The sequence below is a fragment of the Chanodichthys erythropterus genome, chromosome 3, assembly GCF_024489055.1.
Source record: "Chanodichthys erythropterus isolate Z2021 chromosome 3, ASM2448905v1, whole genome shotgun sequence".
Classification (NCBI taxonomy): domain Eukaryota; kingdom Metazoa; phylum Chordata; class Actinopteri; order Cypriniformes; family Xenocyprididae; genus Chanodichthys; species Chanodichthys erythropterus.
The window spans coordinates 13,640,532-13,658,585 of NC_090223.1; the positions used below are offsets into that span (position 1 = coordinate 13,640,532).

Below are 18,054 nucleotides of genomic sequence, written 5' to 3' on the forward strand. Positions count from 1 at the left end.
ACATCTCTTTGCTCTTGCATACACATAACACATTATCAATACATTAACATTTTTCAAATCCGTTAAAGGATTGTTACGCTGCAATAATTAGGTCGGCCGGAACCGAGAACATTTCCTATAACACTAGATATACCTGTACATCAGAATAAGAATGGCATCTACGCTAATATCTGTCTCTCTGCTTATCCTGAGGTTTGCCGGGTGCTGGATCCAGGCCGTATCCAGATCAGATGGAGAACCTGCGTCTGGACCTGACTACGACGTAGCCCAGGAGAAAATGGGCCTAAAGATCCAATTCTGGCTGCATCTATAATTCAGATTTTTAATCCCCGTATCCGCTTACATACATTTATATATAATCGATTTTTAATCTCTATAATAAAAATGTACAATTCAGATTTTGATCTCCATATACATTTACATATATATATCTTCCAAGGGGTTTTTTCCCTCCTAGGACTTTTTTCCCAGTGCTAGCACGCTGGGTTTTTCTCCTAGGGTTCTTTTTTTTTTTTTTCACCCCTGGAAGTCAGCCGACATTGGCTTAATGTAGCACCATCTTGTATATGTTACATATTACCACGCTTTTTTGTACAGTTTTAACCACTTCCCTTTTTTTCTGTGCTTCTAATATGTAAAGCTGCTTTGAAACAATTACAAATTGTAAAAGCGCTGTATAAATAAATTTGACTTGACTTGACTTGACTTGACTTGACTCACTGACTGGAGCGGACTCACTGACTGGAACGGGCTCTGGAGCGGACTCACTGACTGGAGCGGGCTCTGGAGCGGACTCACTGACTGGAGCGGGCTCACTGACTGGAGCGGGCTCTGGAGCGGACTCACTGACTGGAGCGCGCTCTGGAGCAGACTCACTGACTGGAGCGGACTCACTGATTGAAGCGGGCTCTGGAGTGGATTCACTGACTGGAGCGGGCTCTGGAGTGGATTCACTGACTGGAGCGGACTCACTGACTGGAACGGGCTCTGGAGCGGACTCTCTGACTGGATCGGACTCTGGAGTGGACTCACTGACTGAAGCGGGCTCTGGAGCGGACTCTCTGACTGGAGCGGACTCACTGACTGGAGTGGACTCACTGACTGAAGCGGGCTCTGGAGTGGATTCACTGACTGGAGCGGGCTCTGGAGTGGACTCTCTGACTGGAGCGGACTCACTGACTGGAGTGGACTCACTGACTGAAGCGGGCTCTGGAGTGGATTCACTGACTGGAGCGGGCTCTGGAGTGGACTCACTGACTGAAGAGGGCTCTGGAGTGGATTCACTGACTGGAGCGGGCTCTGGAGTGGATTCACTGACTGGAGCGGGCTCTGGAGTGGACTCACTGACTGAAGAGGGCTCTGGAGCGGATTCACTGACTGGAGCGGGCTCTGGAGCGGACTCACTGACTGGAGCGGACTCACTGACTGGAACGGGCTCTGGAGCGGACTCACTGACTGGAGCGGGCTCCGGAGCGGACTCACTGACTGGAGCGGGCTCCGGAGCGGACTCACTGACTGGAGCGGGCTCTGGAGCGGACTCACTGACTGGAGTGGACTCACTGACTGAAGCGGGCTCTGGAGTGGATTCACTGACTGGAGCGGGCTCTGGAGTGGACTCACTGACTGAAGAGGGCTCTGGAGTGGATTCACTGACTGGAGCGGACTCACTGACTGGAACGGGCTCTGGAGCGGACTCTCTGACTGGAGCGGACTCTGGAGTGGACTCACTGACTGAAGCGGGCTCTGGAGTGGATTCACTGACTGGAGCGGGCTCTGGAGTGGACTCTCTGACTGGAGCGGACTCACTGACTGGAGTGGACTCACTGACTGAAGCGGGCTCTGGAGTGGATTCACTGACTGGAGCGGGCTCTGGAGTGGACTCACTGACTGAAGAGGGCTCTGGAGTGGATTCACTGACTGGAGCGGGCTCTGGAGTGGATTCATTGACTGGAGCGGGCTCTGGAGCGGACTCACTGACTGAAGAGGGCTCTGGAGCGGATTCACTGACTGGAGCGGGCTCTGGAGCGGACTCACTGACTGGAGCAGACTCACTGACTGGAACGGGCTCTGGAGCGGACTCACTGACTGGAGCGGACTCACTGACTGGAGCGGACTCTCTGACTGGAGCGGACTCTGGAGTGGACTCACTGACTGAAGCGGGCTCTGGAGTGGATTCACTGACTGGAGCGGGCTCTGGAGCGGACTCACTGACTGAAGAGGGCTCTGGAGCGGATTCACTGACTGAAGAGGGCTCTGGAGCGGATTCACTGACTGGAGCGGGCTCTGGAGCGGACTCACTGACTGGAGCGGACTCACTGACTGGAACGGGCTCTGGAGCGGACTCACTGACTGGAGCGGGCTCTGGAGCGGACTCACTGACTGGAGCGGGCTCTGGAGCGGATTCACTGACTGGAGCGGGCTCTGGAGCGGACTCACTCTCTGGAGCGGACTCACTGACTGGAGCGGGCTCTGGAGCGGACACACTGACTGGAGCGGGCTCTGGAGCGGATTCACTGACTGGAGCGGGCTCTGGAGCGGACTCACTGACTGGAGCGGGCTCTGGAGTGGACTCACTGACTGAAGAGGGCTCTGGAGCGGATTCACTGAGTGGAGCGGGCTCTGGAGCGGACTCACTGACTGGAGCGGGCTCTGGAGCGGACTCACTGACTGAACAGGCTCTGGAGCAGATTCACTGACTGGAGCGGGCTCTGGAGCGGACTCACTGACTGGAGCGGGCTCTGGAGCGGATTCCCTGACTGGAGCGGACTCACTGACTGGATCGGGCTCTGGAGCGGACTCACTGACTGGAGCGGACTCACTGACTGGAACGGGCTCTGGAGCGGACTCACTGACTGGAGCGGACTCACTGACTGGAGCGGACTCACTGACTGAAGAGGGCTCTGGAGCGGATTCACTGACTGAAGAGGGCTCTGGAGCGGATTCACTGACTGGAGCGGGCTCTGGAGCGGACTCACTGACTGGAGCGGACTCACTGACTGGATTGGGCTCTGGAGCGGACTCACTGACTGGAGCGGGCTCTGGAGCGGACTCACTGACTGGAGCGGGCTCTGGAGCGGATTCACTGACTGGAGCGGGCTCTGGAGCGGACTCACTCTCTGGAGCGGACTCACTGACTGGAGCGGGCTCTGGAGCGGACTCACTGACTGGAGCGGGCTCTGGAGCGGATTCACTGACTGGAGCGGGCTCTGGAGCGGACTCACTGACTGGAGCGGACTCACTGACTGGAGCGGGCTCTGGAGTGGACTCACTGACTGAAGAGGGCTCTGGAGCGGATTCACTGAGTGGAGCGGGCTCTGGAGCGGACTCACTGACTGGAGCGGGCTCTGGAGCGGACTCACTGACTGAACAGGCTCTGGAGCAGATTCACTGACTGGAGCGGGCTCTGGAGCGGACTCACTGACTGGAGCGTGCTCTGGAGCGGATTCACTGACTGGAGCGGACTCACTGACTGGAACGGGCTCTGGAGCGGACTGACTGACTGGAGCGGACTCACTGACTGGAACGGGCTCTGGAGCGGACTCACTGACTGGAGCGGGCTCTGGAGCGGACTCACTGACTGGAGCGGACTCACTGACTGGAGCGGACTCACTGACTGGAGCGGACTCACTGACTGGAGCGGACTCACTGACTGAAGAGGGCTCTGGAGCGGATTCACTGACTGGAGCGGGCTCTGGAGCGGACTCACTGACTCGAGCGGGCTCACTGACTGGAGCGGACTCAATGACTGGAGCGGACTCACTGACTGGAGCGGACTCACTGACTGAAGAGGGCTCTGGAGCGGATTCACTGACTGGAGCGGGCTCTGGAGCGGACTCACTGACTAGAGCGGGCTCACTGACTGGAACGGGCTCTGGAGCGGACTCACTGACTGGAGCGGACTCACTGACTAGAGACTTCTTCCTTCTCCTCCTCCTCCCTTTACCGGGGTGAAGCTGAGGCTCAGTGTTCACCTCCTCAATGCCTTCTGAAACGGATTCATGGGCTGGAGCATGCACACTGCCTGGTTGACTCGGTGAGGTCCATTCTCTCCGACGGCGGAGATATGCGGCGAATCTCCAGAAATCTAAAATCCGTAGCCCTTCCATCTCACATTGAGGCAGAGGATCGTCAAGGCAGCAATTAAACATATCCTTCAAAGCCGCGTCATTGTAACCCAGCCCCACCGCCATCGTCCAAAAGACCTTGGCGAAGCATCCTACCTCCCATCCCTCTTGACGTAGAGCCCTTTTTTTTAAACTTGAGCATTATATGTTCAGATATCATAATGTGTGGTTCAGATGATTTGTCCCTGTTTACCTGAACTCAGTTTGATATTGAGCTCAACTCTGAGAGATCCAATGTGCAAAATCTTCAAGAGAACCAACACAACCTCCAGCAGCTCCTCCAAGTAAAGGAACAAACTTATTCCAGTCGCGAGCTCGCTTTGCACTGTGTAGGAGTTGTTCTTCAGCTTCTTTCAAAGCTCTAGCCACTTCTCGATCAAGATTTTCACGATATTCACATTCTGCTTGTTTTCTTGTTTTTCTTTGAATTTTCTCCATGAGTTTTTGTTTTTCTTTCTCATGTTTTTCCTCCATGTATTTTATGAAATTCTGTTGTTCTTCTTCTAAAGACTTTTCTTTTCTTTTACTCTCCTTTTCAAATTCTTTCTGTTTCTCTTTCAGTTTTCTCTGCAGCTCTTTTCGCAGATTCTTATCTGTTTCTTTCTTGATCTCTTCTTCTCTATCTTTAAACTCCTCTACTCTTTTTCTCAGTTCTCAGTTTTTCTGCATCGCTTGTCTCTCTCTCTCATTTTCTTTCTTCATATGTTCCATTTCAGCTTCATATTTGGTTTTCAGCTCTTCTTCTTTTCTTTTATTCTCTTCTTCTTTCTCTTTCATGATTCTCTCTTGTTCTTCTTTGATGTTCTTCTCCACCAGCTGGAACATCTCATTGGTGTAGAAACTCCCTCCATTTACTTTCACCAAACAGTCATTCTTATCCAGCAGCTCAGAAACCTGTTTTTGATCTTCAGTCTGTTTGTTATTGAACAAATGGTATCTCTTTCCACACTGCTGGATGACGTTCTGTAAGCTACCATCACCTTCAATAAAATCTTCAATTGTTGTTTCTCCAAGTTCATCTCTTCTGGTGAAGAGCACCATGGTGTACATTCTGGATTTGTCTCCAAAAGTCTCCTGGATCATCTTCACGGCATCTTTCTCTTCTTGAGTGAATCTTCCCAGTTGAATCACCAGCAGAAACACATGTGGACCAGGTGCCGCCATTGAAATGCACTTCACAATCTCCTTCCTGGTCTCAACATTATCAACTCCAGTATCAAACAGACCTGGAGTGTCGATCACAGTTATCTGTCTTCCACTGATCTCAAATGTTTCTTTCTGACACTCTCTGGTCACTGAACTTGATTTAATTGTTGATTTAAAGGCTTGTCTTCTCAGTATGGTGTTTCCTGTTGCACTCTTCCCAACACCCGTCTTTCCCAGAAGCACAATCCTCAGATCATCATTGCAATCAGCAATGCAAGTTACACCTGCTAACAGCATGAGAATGAGAGTTAATACAATGGAATTTTTCAGAAACACTATACTTTAGACACAATGCTTCTCATATGATTTTATATTGCACTGTGCCCTATGTGGATTGTGTCCATATCTGAAGGGGATTTTGAATTGTCTCACTTTGAGATGCTGATCATTTCAAAAACAGAAACAAAGCAAATTTAGTAGTCATGCTTTCAAAATGTGCATTCTTGAAATTAGCAGGTAAAAGTATAGTACCCCTGGGTTCTCAACTGGCCAGTAGGAGTCCATTTCTGTCCCCGAAGGTACAATCTACACTAACGTACTCCATTGGGCTTATTATTGGACCTCAAGGTACATGTATGTTGGTACATATATGTTCCCAAGCATTGGGAATCCTATGCCAAGGGTACAAATTAAGTACAATTATGTACTTTATTTTCTGAGAGTGTACCTGCTGTTTTCATCATAGCTCTTCTCAGTTCCTCTATTTCAGCTCTGTGTTTGCTTCTCTCAAATTCTACTTGAGCCTGAAGGCACATGAGAGTCGTGTAGCATCTTCCATTGTTTTGTTCAACAACATTCTCCACATGCTTCAGTAGAGCTGGAACCTGTGAGCTGTTCTCCAGAACAAAACATCCACCTCCAAATGTGTGAAAAGATGTCTCAGTCTAAGTATTTGAAGAATGAAATTGATGGATTTTACTAATCAGTTTACTAATCATGTTCTTCTCTTTGATTTTGAGAACCGTGATGTGTTTGTTGATTCTTGAGCTGAAGATTCTCTGGATCTCCTCTATTTCTGTTTTGTCTTCATCAGTCAGTGGAGCATCAGGAATAATGAGGAGGAAAACATGAACACCAGGATGACAGAGAGACACACAGCGGAGAGTCTGACGCATCAATTCCTCCTCTGAGAGCCGAGTGTTGCACAGAGCTGGAAGCTCCACCAGACTGATCTGTTGACCATCAAGCTCAACATCTTTCCTCACACACTCTAATTTTCTCTCTCTCTGATTTTTTTTTGATCCCTCTTAGAAGTTTGGACACTGAGATCTTCAGTGATTCATCACTTCCCCAAAGCACCAAGTTCAGCTTCTGTTTTCTGGCGAGACTTAATTCTCCTTAAACAACAAAAACAAAAAATATGTTAATGGAATACATATCATTATAAACTGATTACAGCAAACTTACAGTTTAAAAGTCTTTAAAAGTATGAAAATACCAATGTAAAAACTGTAGTACAGCCTATATTTACCATTTCATCTCCACTTTAATGTACATATGACTAGGGCTTGGTGTCACTAACTAACATATGATGTCATTAAGACTGTGATACAGTACAATACATAGTGATACTTCGTAATTGAAACGTTGCCAAGTCTGCTCTTTGGTCAGCGTGGAGAGAGACAGGGGTAACAGGTTTCAGCAGGAACACATGGAACACAGACATGATTTATGCTTTTGAAAGACTTCCCTGCAAGAAACTCAGTCCCAGGTATGTTGGACCTAATGAGACTATCCTTAGTGGATAACCGCACTCTTTAGCCTGGAAGGAATGCAGAAGTGGGATGTCGTTGCTTGTCTGCTTTAATCTTCTGTTGACCTATAGAAACTCACATACTTGGTCATGTTTCTTAACCAGTGGCCAGAACCTCAAACGGCTTTCCAGACCACAGAAAAAGTGGAGGCTGAAAGCCTCAGACACATTGAAATGGAGTCAAAACTGTGGATAAACTGCAAATTCAGTTTGGAACACACTCGACCTAGGGTAGAAACTTCCTGGTTGAGCCTTTTCAGTTGGCCACTGGTACCCAGATGAGTGGCTGATGTTAATTTCAAGTTTTTTTCACAGAAAGCAGTCCATTCTCTGGAAATAAACCTGGTCCTTCTATCTCTAAAAATATCCTCAGGGAGACTATATAGACAAAAGATATTCTGAAAGAAAGCTTTGCCATGTCCATGGCTGAGGGTAGCTTCTTTAGAGCAACAGGACTTGAAAAAAATCAGACCACATAAACAAAGATGGCATTGTTCCCTTGAGAAGGGCTAATGTAATTAAAACAAGCAGAACAATATGAGACGACAGACAATGAGGAATAGGGGTTGTAGGAATCCATAGGAAAGATGTTGACTCCATGCAAGCTTCACAACATCAAAAAAAAAAAAAAAAAAAAAAAAAAAAAAAAAAGGCAACCAGAACTTACTGGTGTATTTATCACCTGGATGCCCCAAACAGTGAGAGAAGAGAACATATGTACAACTGTGTCTCAACTGTTGGGGGAAAATGTGCCATATTCGTAGAAAATTCTGCGGATTCTCTTGCATAATAATCCAATTAGCATAATGGGAATAATGGAACCAGTGGCTTCATCAGGATTGTCTGCATTGTGGATTCTAGAAAGGGCATCTGCCTAGACAGTCTTAGAATCTGGTATGTAGGAGACAGTCAAGTCGAAATGGAAAAAGGACAGCGCCCAGTTGTTACCTAAATTGTAGGAACATGGTTAATAGATACTGCTCCTTCTCCAGAGTTTAAAGCACCTGTTTCCATGATAAATGTCCAGGGCGCCTGAGGATAGGTTGAAGAACCTTGAAGAACCTTATTGAAGAATTATTTGGCTTCCTTTGAACAACAAATTGATTGAGAGGGGAAGGTTGTGTGGCCTTGACTTTACTGAAAGCCTTTTGAGGTCTGCATACACTCCAGTATACCCGGTAGGACAGCTGAGTGGGTTATGGTGATGATACTGACATCCCAATCTTATTTGTAGGAAAGTATGCACTTTAAGATACAAGAAGGACCTAATTACAAAATCGCTCTTTCCTACCAGGACATGGGTAGGCAAGTTTGGTCCTAGAGAGCCGCTGTCCTGCTGAGTTTAGCTCCAACCTAAATTAAATGCACCTGAACAAGCTAATCAAGCTCTTCAGGATTACTAAGGCTATAGGCAGCTGAAGGTTTTTTTTCAGGGTTGGAGCTAAACTCTGCAGGACAGCGGCTCTCTAGGACCGAGCTTACCTACCCCGTACCAGGAGATAAGAGGATTATTGCAAGATTATTATTAAGTCTACCCAAAACTATACTGATGTCTGTAGAATGAGAGACAATTAACTTGATGTCTTCCATGTGTTTTCTTTCAATCTCCAGTTTCAATGATCTTGTAGAGAGGTTGATGGATGTTTAGGGCAGAAATACAGATGTGGGCAGGATCCCAGCAGTATGAGCATAATGCTTCCTTTGTCCTTTCCTCTCATTGGGAGCGATGAAAGTCCAGATTGTATTAATCTGTATGTAAAGACAGATGATCATTGGAGTGAATGTTGTTCATTGCAGGATGCCAGTTCAGCCTTAAAAAATAGAGGTTTTGGTAGTGTCAGACTAGCATTAGCTAGAACTGCGATAGTGCTTTGAGCTTGAAGAATCTCTGCTGGGTCTCAGGTAGTTGCAGTCTTCTGCGACAATGAATCGGAGACAGAATCCGGAACCATACTCAAATCCACACAAATCCAAGGGAAAGTATCCAAGAACAACCAGAGCTCATGAGTCAGATGAAGAAAAAACATCAGGCAAAGGGAAATAACTAAAAGGTAACAAAAATTTAAAAAGTTAGTATTGTAACACAAGGGCAACAAGACTAGAGAGAGGAGCAGCAGATACAGGGGGGTATATATAGTCTTTGTAAATCATCGTTGTTCCCCGGCCCTTCACCCCTACTGCTCCGGCTAGCTCTGCCCTCCCTCAGGCTCCGCCTCTGCCCTCAGTCGCTCCAGCTACACCTCAGCCCTCCGGATCCCTGCAGCCATCTCTGGGGGTCGTCGCTGCGGCTCCGTCATGGTCGTCTGGGTCTTCAGCGTCACTCCACTCCATCAGCCCTCCATCTGCATCGTAGGTTCCTCCGTCATCGCCGTCACCCTCGCTGAAGCCTTCACCACCATGGTCCACCATCCTGGCTGTGGCCTGGGCCACCATCTGGCTACTCCTCCCAGTTGGCCATCCTCCTCCAAAGCCACCACCTGCGTCTCCACGGTCCAATCTGCCTGCTGCTGCCATCCTGTCACCTCCCCTTCTCTCCAGCCCTCCGCCACATCCTCGTCTTCCTCCAACACCCTCCCTCCCTCTTTGGTTTATTCTGTTTTTTGTTACGGCGTGAGGTTGCGCCTTCTCGGAAGGGGCGTAATGTCACAGTTATGTTATGTTCATTTTATTTTGGACTTTGTGTTTGTTTTCATTAGTCACATGTGCTCCTTTGTTGTGTTTTCCCGCCACAATCTGTTACCATGGACACTCATCACATTCATCACAGCTGTTGTCATTTTAGTTAATTTGTCTGTATATATCAGTTCCTGTCTTCCCTGTGTTCATTGTCCAGTCTCGTACATTTATCCTGTGTTGTGTTTCTGCCTGTACCTGTTGGATTTCCTAAGTAAAGACTTATTTGAATCTAATCTCCTTCGATGTGTGTTCCTGTGCGAGCAACACGTGACACACATGCACAAGCATTTTAGGCATACATAGAATTTATGTATAAATGTAAATTGTTCCTGTGTGTGCTCATTACTGTTTTTAGTTTATAAAGGCACGGTTTCACAGACAAGGCTTAGCCTAAGCCAGGATTAGGTCTTAGTTCAATTAGGATATAAGATATAGGATATTAAGTAGCTTTTATAAAAGTACACCAGAAAAAAAAAAAAAAAATACTGGTGTGCATCATGAGACAAAACAATGGCACTGACTTATTTTAAGATATATCAGTGCCAGTTGCTTTAAGTTAAAATGGCTCAAACATGCATTTTAGTCTAGGACTTGCTTAAGCCTTAAGTTTTCATGTGCACACAAGTTTCTCATGGATCTCATGCATGTAAATGTTCTGAAGCACATTTGAAAGCTCAGGGCTTTTTTATCTCTTCTGTATTAAATGCATATGAGCTACACTGTAATGAGCTTTTGAGGAGGCTCAATCTCACTTGGCTCCTTTGAAGGGCTGATTATAGTACTGCATAAAATAATCAGTCTAGTCTGGATATGGACTGTGGGCCACTGAACACAGTTTAATTTACTACTGAGATTTGGCCTACAATTTGCTAGAGCATTCCTGCAGCTCAAACAGTAGAACCTAGAAATCTCCCAGGGAATGTAGGATCCTATTATTGGAACATTTGAATACCTTTTGCTTCCTTTATTGCTGTTTAGTTGTCTTTGAGTTTTCCATCATCATGTACATCAGAATCTTCATTTTTCTTCTCTGTTCTTACTGAACCCGTAGATATGCTCAGATCTTCATCCATTGATGTGTCTTCTGCATCATCATATAATTCACATGTGAGAAATTCATCACTGTTTTCCTTGAGTATCTTCTCTAAACGCTGGGATATTCCAGAGCACCCTTCCTCTATTTCATTATCAAGCTGAACATGTCCTCCTCCACACACTGCAGTTAGCTGTTAAATTAATTCATTAATGTTCACAGGTGCCCATTCATCAGTTTCTTCATCAGTCGTGATCACTATAGTGCGTTTAATCGCCTCTTCACTGAATTCCTTCATCACATATTTCACTCTTGTCATGTCCTCCTCAGTGAAGTCATTGTGCTGCAGTACGAGTATGAAGACATGAGGTCCTGGATCAGACAGAGACACACACTCTCTCACTGTCTGTGTGATGTGACGGAGTGACAGATCTGATTGGAGCAGCTGAGGACTGTTGATGATCATCACATGTCTGTCCTTCAATCTTCCTCCGACTCTCTCTACAACATCTGGAGGAGCTTCACTGTCAAACGCTGCTCGTCCCAACAGGACGTTTCCCACACGACTGTTCTCTGACACGCTCTTCCCCAAAAGAACAATCCTCACTGCAAAAAAAAAAAAAAAGAAACAAAAGAAAAAAAGAAAGACATCAAGTATTAACAACCCTCACATCACACATACACACACACACACACACACACACATATAATTCTCAACACACAACACTGTTCACTGTAATAGCATTTGATTGGAACGTTCCTTGTTGGAAAAAAAGGGGAAAAAAAGTTTGAACAGTGTTCCAACAGTTTCATTGTCATTTATTTAAAGGGGTGGTTAAATGCGATTTCACTTTTTTAACTTTAGTTAGTGTGTAATGTTGCTGGTTGAGCATAAACAGTATCTGCAAAGTTACAGTGCTGAAAGTTCAATGCAAACGGAGATATTATCTTTTAAAGTTATGGCAGTTTAATGCCTACAAAAATGACCCGTTTTGGACTAAAACGGGTTGGTGACATCATAAACCCTCAAAACACGCCCCTGGGAACGTGCAACAAAGTGGGCGAGGCCATGTGGTGCAGCATGTGGAAACAAAAGGCGTTTCTCAATGTCAAGGATACTTCCTTGGCAGGACTGGTCCTTCCAAGTGACTTCCTTCAGAGGCTAGGCGAGGCTCCTCTTTAGCATTCGGAGAAAACGTAAATGTAGGGTTGCCACCCGTCCCGTGAAATACGGAATCGTTCCGTATTTACAGGCAAAATTGATACGGGATGCGATTTGTCCCGTATTTTACATAGGTCCACATTATGCAGCATCCCATGGAAATCACCCCACCCGTATTGTGTGAAGACATGCCATCGTTGGTTTGATTGGTTTGTTTCAGGTTCACGGGCCGTCACAGGACGCCGCCTCGCCGGTTCTCTCCTGAGGCAGATAGTGTAATGTTTTTTTTTTTTTTTATCACCTCAAGTTTTTGATTAATAACGTTAGATTTCATATGCTGCCTATTAAGAAATAATGTTAATAATGTACATTAATCATGTTATGGTATGATTTGTTTATTAAGGTTAAGTTGTACAGTCAGACACAGCATTACTTTAATAAGAGATAAGAGAGATATATTTAATACATATTTAATCAAAATATAGTACCTATGTGAATAAAATAAACAACTATTTGTTATGCTTAACCAATTTAAATAATTGCATCATTCAATACTATAGAATTAACAATAGACTATATAAAAATGGAATAAATAAATACATAAATATATTTACTTACTAATAATAAAAATGTTGTTAAGTGTTTTACTTATAAATAAGAAATGTTTGTAGATATTATGTCATTTACAGTTATTTAGGTGTGGTTTCACTGTTTGGATGGTGTTACTGCAAACAATGACAAATATTTTAGCCAAAATCTTTGTTCACAACAAATGACAATTTACAATTTGTTTAATTTAGAATTACTAAGTTATGGATCTTTTCATTTATTAAGTTAATAAAATATGGTTCACATCTCACAAGTTCCTCCAAAAGCTTATTTTTTGTGGTCTCAGTCACACTTTTATGTTTATTATTGTCATAGTTGTGTATTCAATATGACCACTTAAGTTGTGATAGTGAGAGACTGAGTGCATCTGTTCACACTGATTTTAATAGCAGATATCTTATTATAATGTCCATTGGTATCAATCTTAATATTTTTATGAAAACATGTTTTAAGTTATGATATACCACCACTGGCATGCCATTGGGACTGTGGTCATCGTGGCCCCGAGGGCTGTGGCCCCCGCTGCGGTAGGCGTCCCTTATTTTTCTGTATTGAAGGTGGCAACCCTATGTAAATGGAACAGACTAGCAAGTGCACGTCTCTCCCCCCGGTAAACAGCTGCTTGTTTTCTACACGGAGACGTATGAACACCTCCGTTTGTTCGTTGGTCCCTGTTTAAAAAGACGAGAAAGCTATGAATAACGCTGTGAATGGTATAATGGTATAATATTAACGTTAAATTACTTTGGACAACTTAACTAGTTATTTATAAAAGAAATGCCGGTGACAGCAATCAAGCTAACAATTGTTAAATGACGGTCCGGTTCAGTTAGCCATCAATAACGTAATTTGTATTTGTATAATTTATAATATCAATACGGTAGTAATTTGTACTGGCATTTAAACGTTAAACTTTATTTATCTGACATATTTACTACAGTTATAACAAATGTTTGGTAACATAAATATACTTACATTTGAAAGCATATTGCCTGCTAAAGTCCGACATTTTTTTATTTTTTTATTTTTTGAACAAGATCGCAAAGCTGCGCGCATAGGATTGTGGGTGATTTGAGAGCGCGGATGCTACACATATGCATCCTGTAGGCGTTTCTCAATGTCAAGGAAGGATCCTCGCAAGCCAGAATTTCGAGGATGCTACGTCATCGACATCCGTCGAAGGACTGTTCCAATGTCGAGGATCCTTGGAATTTCAAACAAGGACTGAGTCCTTTGTTCGAAAAATATCCCATACACAGGAAAGGATGCATATGTGTATCCTTCGCGCTCTCAAATCAACCACAATCCTATGCACGCAGCTTTGCGATCTTGTTCAAAAATGTTTAAAAAAAATGTTGGACGTTAGCGGGCAATATGCTTTCAAATGTAAGTATATTTACGTTACCAAACATTTGTTATAACAGTAGTAAATATGTCGGATAAATAAAGTTTAACATTTAAATGCCAGTACAAATTACTACCGTATTGATATTATAAATTATACAAATTCAAATTACGTTATTGATGGCTAACTGAACTGGACCATCATTTAGCCTAACAATTGTTAGCTTGGTTGCCGTCACCGGCATTTCCTTTATTAACTAGTTGTTGTCCAAAGTAATTTAACGTTAATATTATACCATTATACCATTCACAGCGTTATTCATAGCTTTCTCGTCACAGGGACCAATGAACAAACGGAGGCGTTCATACGTCTCTGTGTAGAAAACAAACAGAAACAGCTGTTTGTTTTCTACACGGAGACGTATGAACGCCCGTTTGTCCGGGGGGTAATCACGCAATGACGTGCACTTGCTAGTCTGTTCCATGTACGTGTTCTCTGAATGCTAAAGAGGAGCCTCGCCTAGCCTCTGAAGGAAGTGACTTGGAAGGACCAGTCCTGCCAAGAAGTATCCTTGACATTGAGAAACGCCTAGTATATGGGATATTTTTCGAACAAAGGACTCAGTCCTTGTTTGAAATTCAGAGGATCCTCGACATTGGAACAGTCCTTCGACGGATGTCGATGACGTATTATCCTCGAAATTCTGGCTTCCGAGGATCCTTCCTTAACATTGAGAAACGCCTAAAGAGTTGTGTACAACGGACGCGAGCGGCGCGGCAAAAGATAATAGAACCCATTATAATCTGTGATATTTTCTACACTGGATGCGATGCTGAAGACAGCTTCCAGAATCTACACGAGTTCAATACTGGATTTGCACGAAGGATTTTATTAAAAGATGAAGCAGTTCCCACTTTAAAGCTGCTGTTTATTGGCTTCAAACGGTCAGTACGTTTTATTGTTTGTAACGTTACATGTCTTTTAAACCTATTCTGTTGCTATTTTTGGTTGCATCAAGGACATAAGAGCAACTTGTTTTTGCTTCGCTAGCCAGTTAGCTAAATTCTACAAACACCAACAAACTTCTATGTTAATAGACAAACAGTTGTTCATGCTATAAATTAAACGATACCTTTACAAAAATGCTCCTAGTCATGTATTCGGCTACAGTAAAGCTTTAATCAGGATAAAACTGTATATTGAAAGCTAACAAACAGCAGTGACAGCATATCTAAACACTTTGACACAAATACTAAATGAAATTCCATTCATAAACGTCCTTTGAAAGCCGCGATTGCAGCTTGACCCTCTTCATCTGGGTCTGATTCAGCTCAATTTGATTCAGCTCAATTTGATGCAGCAAAATAGACGCTATTATTTACATTTTGACTGAAGCAACGGATGGTAAGGGGCGTGGTGTTTCCGGATGCTTCAGCGAATCACGATACACTGGGCCAGCTACCAACCTGCTGACCAATCTGAGCACATTGCGTATTTCGGAGGGAGCGGCTTCATAGAAGCAGGAAGTAAACGAGCCGTTCATATGACAGTGGAAACAGAGGTGTAGAATAAACGTAAAATATATGAAAAATACAGCGTTTTCAAAAAAACGAAGCATTAAGACATGTTAAAAAATGGGAACAGGAACAGAAACTAAAGCCGGACACACATTTAACGACTAGCTAAAACATTCTGACTGTGCTCAACATACAAATGATTGTTTCCTGTGACTGAAGCCGATTTATATACTTTCACATGGAATTTGAGCACTGACTGTAATCGCAGACTGAACGCAACTAGCTCTGACTGGACGCGTTTGAGCGTGATCAGTCATATCGATTTACATTCATAATCGGCCTTACAATCGTTAAGTGTGTGTGCGGCTTAAATCCATGATCAAAGTAAATTCCCTAGGAAGGTAGAAAGAGTGCCATTTCATGGTCAGAAGTTTCAAATTTGAGCAAGTGAGAGAGATAGTGCTTGCACTATCGCGCCAGTTGTTGCTTACCATCAGACACACTATTGTTCTATCTATGCGAAAAACCGAAAATAACTCGGCTGGCTGGATGGTGTGAACTGGTATCTCTGGATTCACTGTCTCAGTGAAGCAGAGGAGGTTGCATTCTCCCTGGAACAAATTGCTTTGTGTTTCAAATTAATTAGTGTTTTCGAATTTAATTTACTTACAGTTTATTTGACAGAAATCTGGACCACTTTCCACTGCAAAACACAAGCACAGATTGTTAGTGGATCTGGATAACATCTTGTGCAATACATTTTAACATGACCTCACATTCAGAAAGAATTTTAAAAGAATTTAAAAAGTAATATTTCATTAAGCACATCAACTTAATCTACTCCATCTATGTTTTGATCATCACAACAATGTGATTTTCTCAACTTTTTGTTCAAAATGTTGCTTTTTTAATGAAACTTACTTGTTATTCTGGAATCTTTTTTTTCTTTTCTTTGAGCAGAGGCTCTGTTCTTTCTTATGATATATAAAAGCTAGAATAAAACTAGATTTTTTTTTTCTTTTGATATATTGCATGTTCAGATATTCATAAAACAAAATACCCTGGGGGCCATTTTGCGAAATTGATCAAAAACGCTGGTGATGGCTGGCAACTTTTTTCAAAAATGTTGGTGGGGATAAAGTTCAAAATAATAATTATGTAGTCCTATTTAGACCAACAAAGAAAATCACAATAAATAATTAAATACAAATACATTTAAATAAATAAATAGTGATTCCAACACTCACACTTCCTTTTTCTCCTTACTACTGGAAACATTTGAAAGTCTGAAAAGGAAAATGATATAAACACGTGTGAATGCAACACACACACACACACACACACACTGAATGTGGCAGTTTGTAACATGAGCATATTGTAACATGACCATTTGTCAGCTTAAAATGTGATAAATACATATTTTGTCAATAAAATACAGATATTATCCTTTTTAAATAAAACAATTGTGTTTATTGATCATTAAAAATAAACTAATTGTTGAATTTGACAATGAACACATCACAAAACATAGAGCATATTTCAAATGTGTGCAAATTAACCCAGAAACGCATTCAGATTAAGCAAAACACAGAGCTGATCACTACACTCCCCTCACACAGTGCTCACAAAACAGGAGACAAATGAGCCGGAATCCTGTTTCTCGTGATTTCTTAATAAAATCATGAAAGTAATTGTTACATTCACGCCTTCCCGGACTCCAGTTCGTACACAATCCTCCTGTTCTACACACCTGTCTGCACTTCCCGGGAGATTCCCGCCATCTCCCCGGATTCCCAGCACCTGTTGTCCTCGTCAGCACTCCCTTTAAGTTGGACTCACTCCCTGCACTCCTTGTCCGTTCTTGTTGTTGTTTAATGTGTGTTATGTTGTTCCATGTTCCTGGATTATTATTAAAGCCTATTACATTGTGGATTTCCGTACTCGCCTCGTCTTTACAGCAGCACCCATAACAGTAATTAATGTGAACTGCATCACAAACGTCTTAAAATAGCATAATTCTAATAGCAGGGCACACTGAAGCACAGTGTTACACTAAGTTTGTTAGTATGTGTGGAAATGTTTAAAACGTGTGTGCCTACAACTAGCCCCGTGTTAGATGTTGCCCAGCTCGCCTCTACCTAATGAACTGAAATATTTTAATAAGCAAAACGATCGGTCGTTTAAGATTAATTCGTGTTATGATGGATCATGGAAAAACATTTAGAAATCTTAATACTAAAAAATCTGATTCTCTTGATTCAAATCTTACCTGCACCGTGCGCCATTTTATCAGCAACACCTTGAAGTTTCCAAAAACGAAAGTGAAACTTTGACTGGCATGCCTCACTCTGTGGCTCATCCAGCTCGGCTCATCACATGCAGACTGAACAGCAGATTCTGCTTATTTATTACATTGAAGTAAGTTTGAATTATTAGCAACAAAGAAAATTGTTAACTGCGCATTGAATTCAGTCCAGACTTCTTTGTAGATTACCAGTTAGAAACAATCAGCTGGATTTATTTAGCGAGTTGAACTCAGAGAGAGTGTTGCAATTAAAGGTTTAGTTCACTCAAAAGATGTTTTGATGGGTTTATTTTCATTCTCAATAAAAAAGCAATGAAGTTACCA

At 43.3% G+C, this 18,054-nt stretch overlaps 1 pseudogene; it reads right to left on the reverse strand.

The window, feature by feature from the left end:
* Window positions 1-4,340: 4,340 nt before the first annotated feature.
* LOC137003453 (GTPase IMAP family member 8-like) lies at window positions 4,341-17,710 on the reverse strand (annotated as a pseudogene).
* Between the last annotated feature and the right edge of the window lie 344 nt (window positions 17,711-18,054).